Source organism: Nuphar pumila, chromosome 1, assembly GCF_984573655.1.
Source record: "Nuphar pumila chromosome 1, dmNupPumi1.hap1.1, whole genome shotgun sequence".
Lineage (NCBI taxonomy): Eukaryota > Viridiplantae > Streptophyta > Magnoliopsida > Nymphaeales > Nymphaeaceae > Nuphar > Nuphar pumila.
Window position 1 is genome coordinate 24,791,388 of NC_143249.1, and position 14,245 is coordinate 24,805,632.

General features: G+C 36.9%; 1 protein-coding gene across 2 annotated transcripts in view; it reads left to right on the forward strand.

The window, feature by feature from the left end:
• Positions 1-14,002, forward strand: part of LOC149848391 (regulator of nonsense transcripts UPF3-like) — a 55,638-nt gene extending 41,636 nt beyond the window's left edge. The window contains exons 12-13 of one of the 2 annotated variants that reach the window (XR_016429159.1): positions 13,160-13,550; positions 13,671-14,002. The gene's annotated coding sequence lies outside the window, so the exon portion shown is untranslated. Of the gene's footprint in view, positions 1-13,159 lie in introns of both variants that reach the window. The other variant, XM_089994172.1, reaches the window with a different exon arrangement.
• Positions 14,003-14,245: the final 243 nt, after the last annotated feature.

A 14,245-nucleotide genomic window follows, 5' to 3' on the forward strand; every position in this document is an offset into this window, starting at 1 on the left:
ACGTTCTCTACTGGACCACTCATTATTCATTTTTAGAAGTCAGAATGTGACCACCCTTCTGTTAATCTATGTTGACGATATTGTCATCACAGGAAACTCTGAAGCTCACATCAAAGAAGTAAAAAACTTGCTAGGCCAGAGGTTCAAAATGAAAGATCTTGGTGTCTTGCGTTACTTTCTTGGTGTAGAAGTTGACAGCCAAGCTCATGGTTTGACTCTCACTCAGCACAAGTATACTGTAGATGTTCTCAGTAAGGCAGGTATGAAAGACTGCAAGCCTCTAGGAACTCCAAGTGTGCTTCACCAAAAACTTAGCATTCATGATGGAGACCTGTATGAGGACCCTACCAGATATCGCAGTCTAATAGGGATGTTACAGTATCTCACATTCACTCGTCCTGATATTGTTTATTCAGTCAATCAAGTGTCTCAGTTTATGCATGCACCACGTACTGGACATATGGAAGCAGTTAAGAGGATCGTTCGATATCTGAAAGGAACCATTGGGGACGGATTGATATATTCACCACAGTCATCTGGCAGCAAGGATGAGCATGAACTTACTGTATATTGTGATGCAGACTGGGCAGGAGATCCTGATGAACGAAGATCTACATCAGGATATTGTGTCTTCATTGGTAGAAATTTAGTCTCTTGGAGTAGTAGAAAACAAAAGGCTGTCGCTAGATCAAGCACTGAGGCTGAGTATCGATCCATGGCTGCCGCTACTGCCGAAGCCACATGGATCAGGCATCTACTAACTGAAGTGGGAGAAAAGATATTTCACTCTACCTTGCTGTGTGACAATCAAAGCGCTCTCAACATGTCATTTAATCCTGTACATCACAGTCGTGCTAAGCATATTGAGATCGACCAACATTTTGTGAGACAAAAGGTTGAAGAAAAAAAGATCGAGCCTGAGTTCGTCAATACTGAAAGACAAGTTGCAGACATATTTACAAAGGGTTTGACAAAAGATCGTTTTTGGATGCTTAAAGGCAAGTTGTTCATGGTCCAAAACCATGATCAACTTGAGGGGGGGGGGGTGAAAAAGTGTATTTTGGATAGTAAGACCCGGATCCATTGTATGTACCGGATCCATTGTATGTACAGTCTGAATATTAGGACCCGAGTCTGTATGTTTTATTCATTTTGGGTCTTTCGGGTCTGGACATTACACCAGACCCGGACCCATACTGATTTACACTTATTAATAGAATGTTTAGGTCACGATTTCATTTGGATTGAAATCGTGACAGCCGCATCCTTTGTTCTCCTTTCTTTCCTCTTTCACAGGTGCCTCTCGAACTTTCAAGTTTATCGGGTTTGGGTCTTCTATTGCACAGTTTCGCCTCTATACACTGTATTGGGTCTTTGCATATTTGTGGTGTGACTGAGTGCAGCATTTTGGAAGTGTGTATGCTATGTCCGTTTATGTGGGTAGTTGAAAAGAGGTGTCATTGAAGCTTAGTGGCTTGAGAATCTATCGTATTCTTATGATTTCGTACAACATATTGTGGTTCTTTTTGCTGTATTTTGCTGGTTTGTGTAGCCATCAAAAGGTGTAGTTTGGCGGTTGGGTTGAAATGGAGAAAGAAGATACTCATATATTCAGCTGACTTATTTTGTTTGGTCTGATTTTGTGTTAGCCATCGTTGATGACAAAGGTCTAAGTGGTTTTCTTGATGGGACTTCAGTGAAACCCAAACTTGGAGATGTAAATTAGTAACATCAACAGTTGAGTCATGTGTCAAGTTCTAGACTTTAATTTTTGTTATCCTCGGTTTGCTTGGATCTTCTTGTAAGTATGGAGTCTCTAATGATGTAAAGTGTTGTGAGAGCTGTAGGTTATTTAAGAGTCATGCTCTCATGTTCAATCTTAAGAAAATTGAGTGTGAGTCCTTTTTGAAATACTGAACTCTAAAGACGGTCCATGTATTTTGTGACATTTATAGATGATTTTTTCAAATATACATGGGTTCATTTTATTAAAAATCAAAGTGAGTTGACTAATATTTGTAAAAGATTCTCTATGTATGTTTAGACTCAATTTGTAGTGAAAATAAAAATCTTACGTTCTGACTTAGGAGGAGAATATAAGAGTACTGAGGTGCAGGAATTTATGCTTGAGAAAAGGATTGTGTATCAAAGATCCTGTTCTTATACTCTAGAACAGAATGGAGTGGCAAAGAGGAAGAACATACATATATTGGAGACTACCAGAGCATTGTTATTTCACACTGTAATGCCTAAGGAGTTCTAGGCGGAAGCAGTGAGAACAATTCTCACTGCACACTTGATAAATCAAATGCCTTCTAAGGTAATTGAAAAGATCTCTCCTCATAAGAGACTGTTTGAGAAAGAATCATATTATGGCATACTGAGGGTATTTGGAAGTATATGTTTTGTTCTAATTTCTCAACAATTCAAAGATAAGTTGTCCCCCAGGGCAATCAAGTATTGTTTTATAGGATATCCTAAAGGACAAAAAAAGGCTATAATAAATGTTTTGATCATGGAAGTAGGAAAGTGTGGACATGAAAGCATGTATAATTTTGGTAACATATGCCATTCTACAGTCAAAATGAGTCAAAGAAGATTATGGAATCTACCTTATCCTTTTTGGTGCTTTTCATAGGGACTTCTAAGAGAAGAAATGACAAGGAATGAGTCACATACAATAGAAGACCATTAGAGGGGCCCTACACAACCCTTTTTCGAGAAAAATGATTAAGGGAAAGATCCCTTGCTCGAGCCAAGTCCTGATATCCTCTAAGCCGATCCTCATAGTCAAAACCTTTGTCTCCTCTTGTTCCTCAGGTGCATAGTAGTTGTAGACTTTCTATTCTTTCCTCTAGATTTGTTTCCTATAATTCCTTCTCTGCTACTCATCAAGCATTTATAATTATGATTTAGTCATGTAGTGAACCAAAATCTCATGTTGAGGTTGCATCATATCCAGAGTGGCAAAAGACAATGACAAAGGAGTTGAAGGCCTTGGAGAGAATGAAAGCACGAGAGTTGGTTGAATCGCCGACAGAAAAATGTAATTGGTTGTATGTGGGTGTATACGATCAAAACTAAGGCAGATGAGTCTATTGAAAGATATAAGGCTCATCTTGTAGCAAAGGGATATAGACAGTAACATGAGATAGACTTGTGAAAGTATCTTCAACAAGATACTACGATCAAAACTTTAATATTCTTGATAAAGAATGACACATGCACAATAAGAACACTTGTGCATAAAAGCACAAATTCACAAACTCTCACAAATGCACAAAAAGCATAAAAATAAATAATCAAACTTTATTAGAAACTTGGGCTTTGACCCAAAGCCATGAAAATACAAAAGGGGTGAAGCCCCTATTTATAACCTTACAAAGGAGCCACATAGAGGGCTCCCAAGAGAGTTGTTGGGAGCCCCCAACGGTCACATATGTGACTGTCGGAGGCTCCCCAACGATTCTTTGGGGAACCTCCCTATGTGGCACATATTACAAAAAAATAAAAAGAAAAGAAAGAAAAGGAAAAAAACAAACAAAAGAATTAAAAGAAGTTACAATCATATTCCAGGAATATGCGTAAAATAAGAATTTATAGAAATACCCTTTTCGGGTGAAAAATGAGACAAAAAAGAAATAGGTAAATATATATATATATATATATATATATATATATATATACACATAGTAAATATGTATATGTATCGCTCTCTATCACTGTTGTGAAAAGCGTTGAGGCGTAGCGAGGCGCTCCACCAAAATATGAGGCGAGGCGTAAAGCGTAAGCCTCAAAAATTTTTTTTAAACTTAAAAAAACTATAAAAAATATCTTCAATTATAAATAAATAAAAAATGCTTTATTGATGAAGCAACAACCAACAAGAAATAAAAAATCTCAAATAAATATGCAGCGCAGGGTGTGGATTGGCTAAAGTCAGATAGGCGAGAAAATGATCTTGCATGTCGTCCTGGAAGTATTGTTCAGGTGATTGAATGGTCGAAATCTTTTGTAGCAATTAATAAGTGATGTGTATCTTTTTTTATTAATCTACATGCTTGTATGTGCAAAAATATGCAGCGTAGGGTGGTAGTGAGTTTTTTTTCATTGTCAATATACAGGTTTCTTCCTAAATTTTTATTCTTCCATTAGTTGATTGCTTGCTTTCCAATCGGATGAGGCTTGCTTGTGAATCAAACTGGACATGATTTGGTTGGATATGCAAGTAAAAATTTTGATCTGCTCAAGAAGCAGGTAATATGCAGGCTCAAGCATGCATGACCACTAATTTTACTTTCATGCACCATATATATCAAATCTGCATATGAATTTGATTCAGATTATGCTGCCTAAGCATGATCTTGGATCTGATTGATCGTTTGACCATCCAACCTATGGATCTGATTCAGGTAATCTGAAATAAAACAAAAATGAATTGCTCAATGCCATGAAATACAAATCCTAATTTTGAATTTTCGTATAGTTGGTATAAGTCATGTATAGGTACCATATAAGATGAGATCCAACAAATGAGAGACAGAGAGAGATTAACAAATCTAGATAGCCACGCAGCCAAACCAATAACACGTTTTTCTCTTTTTACATATATTTTATGCTGTTTTACATATATAGTTAACGAGAGAGAGTACCTGTTTTAGGGAACCACCACCACCACGAGAGAGAGAGAGAGAGAGAGAGAGAGAGAGAGAGAGAGAGAGAGAGAGAGAGAGAGAGAGAGAGAGAGAGAGAGAGAGAGAATGTTGGAGAAAGAGACTAAGTGAAAAAAATCAGAGACGAGAGAGAGCATACCTATTTCGAGGCTCCACCACGAGAGAGACTACTTTGAGAGCTGATAGATAGAGGCTGCCGTGAGAGTTGAGAGAGTGAGAGACGGTTGTGAGCAAAAAAAGTAGAGAGAAAAAAATGAGCATAAAAAATAAAGGGCCCCAGACCCTAATTAGGGTCGGGGGTGCTTCATTTAAGCTTTAATGTTTGGTCGAATGAGGGTTTTGACCCTCATTTGACCAAATAAATCAAGGCGTGTATGCCTCATTCTGAGGCGCGCCTCACCTCGAGGCGTGCGCCTCAAGGCCTATGAGGCGCACGTCTCGAGGGTTTTGCGCTTCACACATGCACCTCAAGGCATAACGCCCCTCGCCTTAAGGCGAGGCGTGCTTTTTGCGCCTTGAGGCGCGTTTTTAACAACACTGCTCTCTATATATATGAATATTTATACAAGATTACAATGTTGATACATAATTTAACACTCACCCTCAAACTTAGGGCATAATGACCGAAAGTTTGCAAGGAGAAAGTTGAATCTTGGTGTACATAAAGCTTTGGTGAAGAAATCCGCTAACTGATATTCTGAAGTAACATAAGGTAGATCAATGACTCCTTTTAGATAGGCTTCACGAACATAGTGACAGTCTATTTCAATGTACTTAGTCCGCTCGTGGAAAGTATGATTTTTGGCAATATAAATTGCACTCTTGTTATTACAGCATAGCTTAGTGGGCCCTTCAATAGTGATCCCCATGTCTTCAAGCAGCTGATGGATCTATACAATTTCCATGGTAGTAATTGCCATGACACGATATTCGGCTTCAGTTGATGATATGAACACTTTTTGTTGCTTCTTACATCTCCATGAAATCAGTGAGTCTCCTAAGAACACACAAAAATCAGTGGTGGAGTGACGGTTATTTGGGTCACCTCCCCAATCAGAGTCAATATAAGCAAATATTTTTAAATCAGAAGAAGAGGACAAACAAACTCGTTTATTTAGAGTACCCTTTATGTATCTTACGACTCGCAAGATGGCACTCATGTGGACTGAAGTTGGTGCATGCTGAAACTGGCTTGCAGTATGAACTGCATGAGAGATATCTGATCTGGTGATACTCAGATACATCAATGATCCAACAAGCTGTCTGTAGGGAGTAGGGTCCGAAAGGTGAACACCATCATCAATCTTCATTTTAGCTCCTACTATAGCAGGAGTTTCACAAACCTTTTCATCTGTAATACCTGATCTGTCAATGATCTCAGAAGCAAACTTAGTTTGAGATAAGAAATACCCTCTATGAGAGTATGCTACTTCAATACCCAAAAAATAAGCCAGAAAACCCAGATGAGACATTTCAAACTTATCTTTCAAAATTGATTTTATGCTCTTAACCCCTTTAGGATCACTACCAGTTATGAGCATGTCATCCACATACAACAGTAAGATGACAATTCTTGCATTGGATTTTCTAACAAACAAAGCAGTATCAGTAAAACAGGATGAAAAACCATTTTCTTTCATTATGAAATTAAACCTATCATACCAAGCCTTGGGGGTTTGTTTCAAACCATAAAGTGCTTTTTGAAAGCGAAGCACCTTTCCTTTAGGAGTCTTCATTCCAGGAGGAGAATCCATATAAACTTCTTCAGTTAGATCTTCGTTTAAAAAGACATTCTTAACATCCATTTGATAGATGTTCCACTTGTTGATTGAGGCAACAATTATAATACATCAGACAATGACCATTCGAGCCACCGGGGCAAAGGTCTCCTCATAATCAATCCTATATTCTTGACTATACCCCTTTGCAACCAGTCAGGCCTTATATCTCTCGAGGGATCCATCACTCTTAGTCTTGACCTTAAATACCCATCTATACCCTACCTTTAGGAAGGTCTTGAAATTCTCATGTCTTGGCTCTTCTCATAGCCCCGAGTTCATTATCCATGACGGCTATCCATTCAGGACATTTTTGTGCTTCCTCGAAGTTTCTAGGCTCTATGTTTAGGTGAAAAAGATTCATATGAGATGAACCTAAATGGAGTTTTTCTATGTCTTTCGGTCCTACGAAGGTTCTCCTCACTTTGAGGAGCAGTCCTACTGGCATCATCATATCTTTCAAGGGCACTTCTAAAGGTGTTTCTATCTCTACGAGTATAGGTGATGGGATCTCTAGGAGGTTCCTCATCGACATGTTGATGAAATGGAGAGGACATAGGACTGGTTTCCTTGGTTTCATTATCACTTGAGTCATTCTGATTTGACTCGTCATCACTAGTATCATCACTTTCAGTTAATAGATCAAATAGATAAGAATAATCTATGTTCTCGTCATTAGATTCAAGGTTTTCAAAACCACTAAGATTTTTCAAAAAACTTACATTTCTAGAAACATACAATTTGTCATTTTTAACATCATAACATCGAAAACCCTTTTGAGTTTCAGAATAACCAAGAAAGGCGCAAGGAATGACCTTTGGGGAAAGTTTGTGGTTTTTATGAGTAATGACAAAACATTTACATCCAAAAACCCTTAACCTGCTATAATCAAGTTCTTTCTCATACAATTTTTCAAATGGGGAAATCTTGTTCAAATTTTTTGATGGAAGCCTATTTATGAGATACACCGATGTAAGAGCTGCCTCAGCCCAGAGTTTCTTCGGAATATTTTGCGAAATGAGCAAGGTTCTAGTTTTTTCAATGACATGCCTATGCTTTCGTTCAGCTAACCCATTTTGTTGTCAGGTTTTTGGACAAGATTTTTCATGGAGAATACCATAACTTTCAAGATAACTCTTGAATTCGTTTGAAAGGTATTCGCCACCAGAGTCAGATCTAAGAATTTTTAAACTTCCATTGAATTGATTTAAAACCATCATATGAAAAGTTTTAAATGTTGAAAAAACTTCATGTTTATGTTTAAGAAAATATATCCAACAAAATCTAGTGTAATCGTGCACAAAAATTATAGAGTATGAGAATCCTCCTTTAGATATCACAAGAGCCGGACCCCATACATCAGAATGAACAATTTCAAAGGGTTTTGTCGTAAACATGGATCTTTGAGTAAAAGGTTGACTTTTCATCTTTCCAAGAATACATTCATTACATAAAAAATCATCTTTACAAAGATGTTTAATAAAAGGCAAATAAGAGATTTTAACAATGTTGGGATGTCCTAGTCTCTTATGCCATACATGAATATTTTTGTTTTAAGCAACATTACAAAATTGGTTCTTGGGAATTTGAAGAAAATCAACAAAGTAGAGGTCTCCTCTCCTAGAGCCTTCCCCAATCAACCTCCCGGACCGACGATCCTGTATCCAACATTTGTTAGAAGAGAATTTTATATCACAACCATGGTCCGAGAGTTGAGAGACCAAAAGTAAATTTAAATTTAGTTTTGGTATAAGACAAATTTTTGGAACAAAGAAATCTTGTTTTTCAAAATTGCCTATTCCTTTAATTTCAAGAGGTGTTCCATCCACCGTTGAGACAAAAGATGGAAGAGAGTTTTTAAAAAAATTGGAAAGAGAACAAGCACTTGGAGTCATGTGAAAAGATGCATCGGAATCTAGAAGCCAAGATGTCTTACCTGGAGGTGAGGATGTAGACATAGCGGCTCCGAAAATGCCTCCCTTGAGAAGAGGTTGTAAAGCTTCTACGATTTGTTGAAGAGAAAGAGACCCATTTGACGGTGATGACTGTTCCTCTGGTTGAGATGTCATAGCCATTGCAAGTAATTTCTTTCATTTTGGGCAAATAGGTTTAATGTGCCCCGACTCTTTACAAAAGTGGCATGTAAGCTTGCTATAGTCCCTCTTTGCTTTTTGACCACTTGAGTTTTGATTCTTGAAGTGAGGAGGCTTATAGGTCCTTAAATTGCTCCCCGGTCTTGAGACGACATTAACACCTTCATTTTCTTCATTGTTGGAAGGTGTAGCTAGAACACTTGGGTTCTTCTTGCTTATACCCATCCGAGTCTCTTCCCCACTAAGTTTAGTAATTATATCTTCAAGAGAGGGGAAAGTAAAGGTGGATAAAAGGGAAGATCAGATTTGTTCAAATTCGGGCCTAAGCCCATTCAAAAAATTGAAAAATCTATATTCTTCCAATTGTTTATGGTGAAGCTCTATGGCTTCTCCACTCCACTTAGGTTCGATCATAGCAAGCTCGTCCCAAATAGAAGAGAGCTCGGCAAAGTACTCTCTTATAGTCATTTCCCCTTGTTGAAGCGTTAACGCCCTTTTTTGGAGATAGTACTTATGGGACAAGTCCCTAGAGGTGTACATCTTCTCAAGATATTCCCATGCTTAAGAAGCCTTCTTGAACTTGATGATATTTGCATTAATTCTCGTTTCTACTGGTGAAAGAATCCAAGAGAGGATTTTAAAATTTTTCATTTCCCATTCTTCATCATTTTTCATATATTCTTCAAGAGCCTTGGTTCTTTCATCACCTTCAAGAATTTTTATCTCTCCTTTCTCTAGCAAGGTTATCTTAGGTTCCGGTTCGGGAATCGAGCCTTGGACATAGCCCTGAAGCCCTTTTTCTTTGATGTGAGCTTCCATGTTTTCGTTTCAAACATGATAGTTGGATCCATTGAGTTTGAAGCCAAGAGAAAAATGAGTCTTTTTCACCCATTAGAGAGGAGAGATGATGAAAAACAATACGTACCTCAAGGGCTTTTCAAGTCTTTCTTGATAAAGGAGGCTTCTAAAATATTGCCCGAAGAAGATGATCTAGCTTGAAGGCACATTTTTCGAGGTACTCAAAAATAAAGAAACGCACGATCCTCCTTCAAACGAGGCTATGATACCATGTGAAAGTATCTTCAACAAGATACTACGATCAAAACTTCAATATTCTTGATAAAGAACAACACATGCACAATAAGAACACTTAGAACACTTGTGCATAAAAGCACAAATTCACAAACTCTCACAAATTCACAAAAAACATAAAAATAAATAATCAAATTTTATTAGAAACTTGGGCTTTGACCCAAAGCCATGAAAATACAAAAGGGGTGAAGCCCCTATTTATGAGACCGTTGGAGGCTCCCCAACGACTCTTTGGGGAGCCTCCCTATGTGGCACATATTACAAAAAAATAAAATAAAAAGAAAGAAAAGGAAAAATAAAAGAATTAAAAGAAGTTACAATCATATTCCAAATGGAATATGCGTAAAATAGGAATTTACAGAAATACCCTTTTCGGGTGAAAAACAAGACAAAAAATAAATAGGTAAATATATTTATATATAGAGAGAGATACATATACATATATACATAGTACATATGTATATGTATCTCTCTCTCTATATATGAATATATATACGAGATTACAATGTTGATACATAATTTAACAAGACTTTGGTGAAACCTTTGCAACAGTGACCCGCATGACTACTATTAGGACCTTGCTAGTAGTGGCTGCAATAAGAGGATGAGAACAATGACAAATGGATATGAAAAATGCTTTTCTTAATGAGGACTTAGAGGAAGAAGTGTATATGGAGCTACCTCAAGGAATTGTTGATAAGGAAGTCAGGGTGTGTAGATTGAAGAGAACATTGTATGAGTTGAAACAAGCTGCAAGGATTGGTTTGAGAAATTTAGTGTTGCAATGGTGAGGTTGGGATTCATCTTCAGATAAAATCCAAAGTCTTCTTTTGCTTTATGTAGATGATATGATTATTGTTGGTGATGATAGGGCAATGGTTGCAGCTCAAAACTTTGAAATGAAAGATTTAGGAAAAGTCAAATACTTTCTAGGTTTTGAGATTGCATACTCCAAACAAGGATTTTTGTTGACTCAACACAAATATGCAACAAACTTGATTGGGAAGGCAATGCTTGCAAATGATACAAAGCAAGTGAATGCTCCTATGGAAGCTAACTACATATTAAAACATACAAATGTTTAACTACTCAATGACCCTATAGTTTATATGCAGATAGTTGGGAGTTTAATTTACTTGACCATTTTGCGGCCATATATTATGTTTGCAGTTTATGTGGTGAGTCTGTTCATGAGTGGCCCTAGATCATCTCATTTGGCAGCAATTATGAGAATTATTAGATATGTTAGGGGTACCATGCATTATGGATTGTTCTTTTCTGCTACATCATTATTGGAGTTGAAAGCATACTGTGATGCAGATTTTGAGAAATCTTCTCAAAATAGACATTCTATCTCATAGTTCTAAGTGTTTCTTGAAAAATCATTAATATCGTGGAAGAGCAAGAAGCAACAAAAAATTGCTTTATCCACTACTGAGGCAAAATACCGTGCACTGGCTCAAGTGAATGCAAAAATCATTTAGTTGAGGTGGTTATTGCAAGACATGAGAGTTAACATAGACACGACCACTACTTTGCATTGTGACAATCAAGCCAAAAATTCAGAATTTCATGAGAGGACTAAGCACATCGAGATAGATTGTCACTTTACTCGTCAGACATATCTGGATGGAGTTATATCCTTGACATACATTGAAACTCAGAACCAGATAGCTGATTGTTTTACAAAAAAATTACCGATGAAGGCTTTCCAATCATTCTTGTTCAAGCTTGGGTTGATTGTATTCTCATCACCTCAAGCTTGAGGGATAGTGTTAAGGAAATGCCATATGACTATTGTGTGTAATGCCCTTTCTATTGTATCTTTTTGTATATACATTCTAGTTTAAGGGTATTACTGTAAACTTTATATCCCACTACACTGTTTCTGTTTTGTCCTGTAGTGGACACTATGGGGGTCAACACTCCCTTTTATCTTGTTTGTTGTAACCCTAATGTTAAGACTAATGAAGCTTTTCTATCTTCCTCATTGAGCATCTCCTTGCCTCTCTTGTGCATCTCGCTGAACAATTTTAATGTCTGATTTTGTTAGTATGATAAGATGGTGTCTTAGAGTGTCGAAATCTGTTTTGAACTTGATATAAAATACTGAGTAAAACAGTTTTCTGATGAGTTTAAGAACTAGAGAAGATAAATTAGGGGATAATGCATTCTTTGTCTTTGATGGTTTCATGTTGGAGTTTCTTCAGTACTCACGTCCTCGAATGTAATATTTTTTCCCTTTAGTAGTTTTTGTAATTGTTGGAAACATTAAAATGTTCAATTTCAGGCGGGAAATGTTTGAAGAGTTCTATTTACACTGGAGGGTGTTTGCATTTTTTAACCAAGTAAAATAGAAAGGTCATCAGTTTATGAGAGGAGCTCAAGCACCTTTATTGCATCCAATACGAGTTTGCAGACTAGAAAAATTGTCTCCGCATATGGAAGAATAGATTAGATCATTAAGTTGATAGTTTCAGCCGTAGAGAAGTTAGTTCTGAACACACTATCAATAATATTAGTACATTTCAAGGGAAAGATTGAGGAGATGAAGGTAACCTATCCTTAGCGAATAAAAAGTAAGAATTTAGTAAACACTCAAATGAAGCAGAGACATAATCAGAACCTACAAGAAATTGTTTTTCAGTGTGTAAATTTGTGATTCTAGTTCCTAAGTTCAGGTTATGTTTCTTGTAACTTAGTAGATGGTTATTTTTTTTGGTCAGTGAAGGGAGATGGTATGGTAGCACTAGAATTCTAGTAATTGTTTCCTTTTTAGTTAGCAATTTTCAGCTTAGTTCTTATACATGTAGAATTGACAACATTCCGTCATTAAACATTATCCAAACCACAGTCACGAATATCGGTCTCTGCTACATCTCAAACGGAAAATTCTCATGATAATATAGGTTTAATTGATAAATCTTGGGAAAAGATCGGGCCTTAAAATTTTGAAAAATATAAAATAGCAGATATAAGTGAGAAAATAATGTGTTTAGATAATAAAATACACAACAACAACTACGCCTTCATCCCAAAACAATTGGGGTCGGCGATAATAAAATACACATGACAAAAAATAAGTAAAAAATATAAAAAATAAGAAAATATTCAAGATATAGAAAAGAAGTACTAAAAAGTAAAAGTAACTGATTATATCGTGATATCATAGTGATAATATCACGGCATCTATAAATTTCTGATATTTGCAAAATGTCACAAGATTTTGCCTTTAATATTGTTTTAGGAATTTTCAGTGATATTATCGTGATATTTTCAAAATGTCGCCCACATCTGCGACTATGTTCCAAATATCACTTGTAATGACTAGAGGTTGCTGCTTTGCTTTTCAATTCTCCCTTTCAGAGCACATGCATGCCTGCATTGGCATATAACATGATACAATAAACTCTATGGAGAAGATGCTCTCTCTTTTCCATATTTGCTTTTATAGCTGTTTTCACGGATGCAATAAAAAAGCTGAACGAATGGCTGCTCTCTGATTATTTTATCTCCTGAGCAGGATTATCAAAGTGAAGACGTTTTTGGACCTTGCTTTCCCCATAAGTTCTGGGTTTTTTTGTGACATGAACCCGTGATGGTTTTGTGACATGCAAGATATGGTTGTACCGTAATTTTGTGGGAGTCAAGGGGAGCAACTTCTTTTCTGATAAACAAGGCATCAAAATTAACATTGCAGGTTGGAGAGAAGTTTTCAAACATATGGTGTCAAGGTATTGTAGATTGTTTATACAGTGTTCTTGAAGCTGATGTATTGGAAGAAGGGGATATGGACTTTCTCTTGGCCCTTGGTATTAGGAAATATACAAACAGATCTTGCTGCATCATGCAAGATTCAATCTATGCCATTTGCAGTGAAAGTTTGTTTTGGGTGCTGTAAAGTTACAAAGCAGGTTTGGCTTTTCCTCTTGCTCTATTTTCTGGCGGTCTTACTCACTTGGCTGAGATCTGGAAGGACATTTTGGTAATTTGATCGGTTTGTTCATACTTAACCATTGTACATACTGAATCAGAAGGTGCTGCATTTACCCACTCTGGATATAGTTCAAGTTGGGAGGAATTATAACAGGGAAAACTTGTTAAGGTAAATAAGAGTCTCTTGGATTGGGTTTGAATGTAAGTGGTGGCCTGTTGCTGGAAGACTAGTTGCCTGGTGTGCATGCTAACCAGATGGCTCGGTTCGTATTATGGTGATTTGGTTTTTAGGTGCTCCTGGTGTTGCTAAATGAGAACATTTGTAGTGATTGTAAGTAGTCTTCAGGTGATGCTGTATATTTTTTTCAGTGGCCTCACAAGGCGTATACTAAGCCTTGGTTATAGGTATCTAATCAATCAGTCTTTCCTATGAAGGTGCTAATGATGATGGTGATATATATGCATTTGTTTTGATGATATGTTGTGCTTTGGAGGGAGAATTTTATTGGGCCTTTGTTTTGTTAAACACCAAAAATGGTTTATTACATTCAGCATGAGAGAGAGAGAGAGAGAGAGAGAGCACTTTAAAGTTTTAAACAGATGAGGATATTGATGGTCTACATGAATTGCTGATAAAGCTGACTTGGGTCCAACTCAGAACATTGTTGTCTGC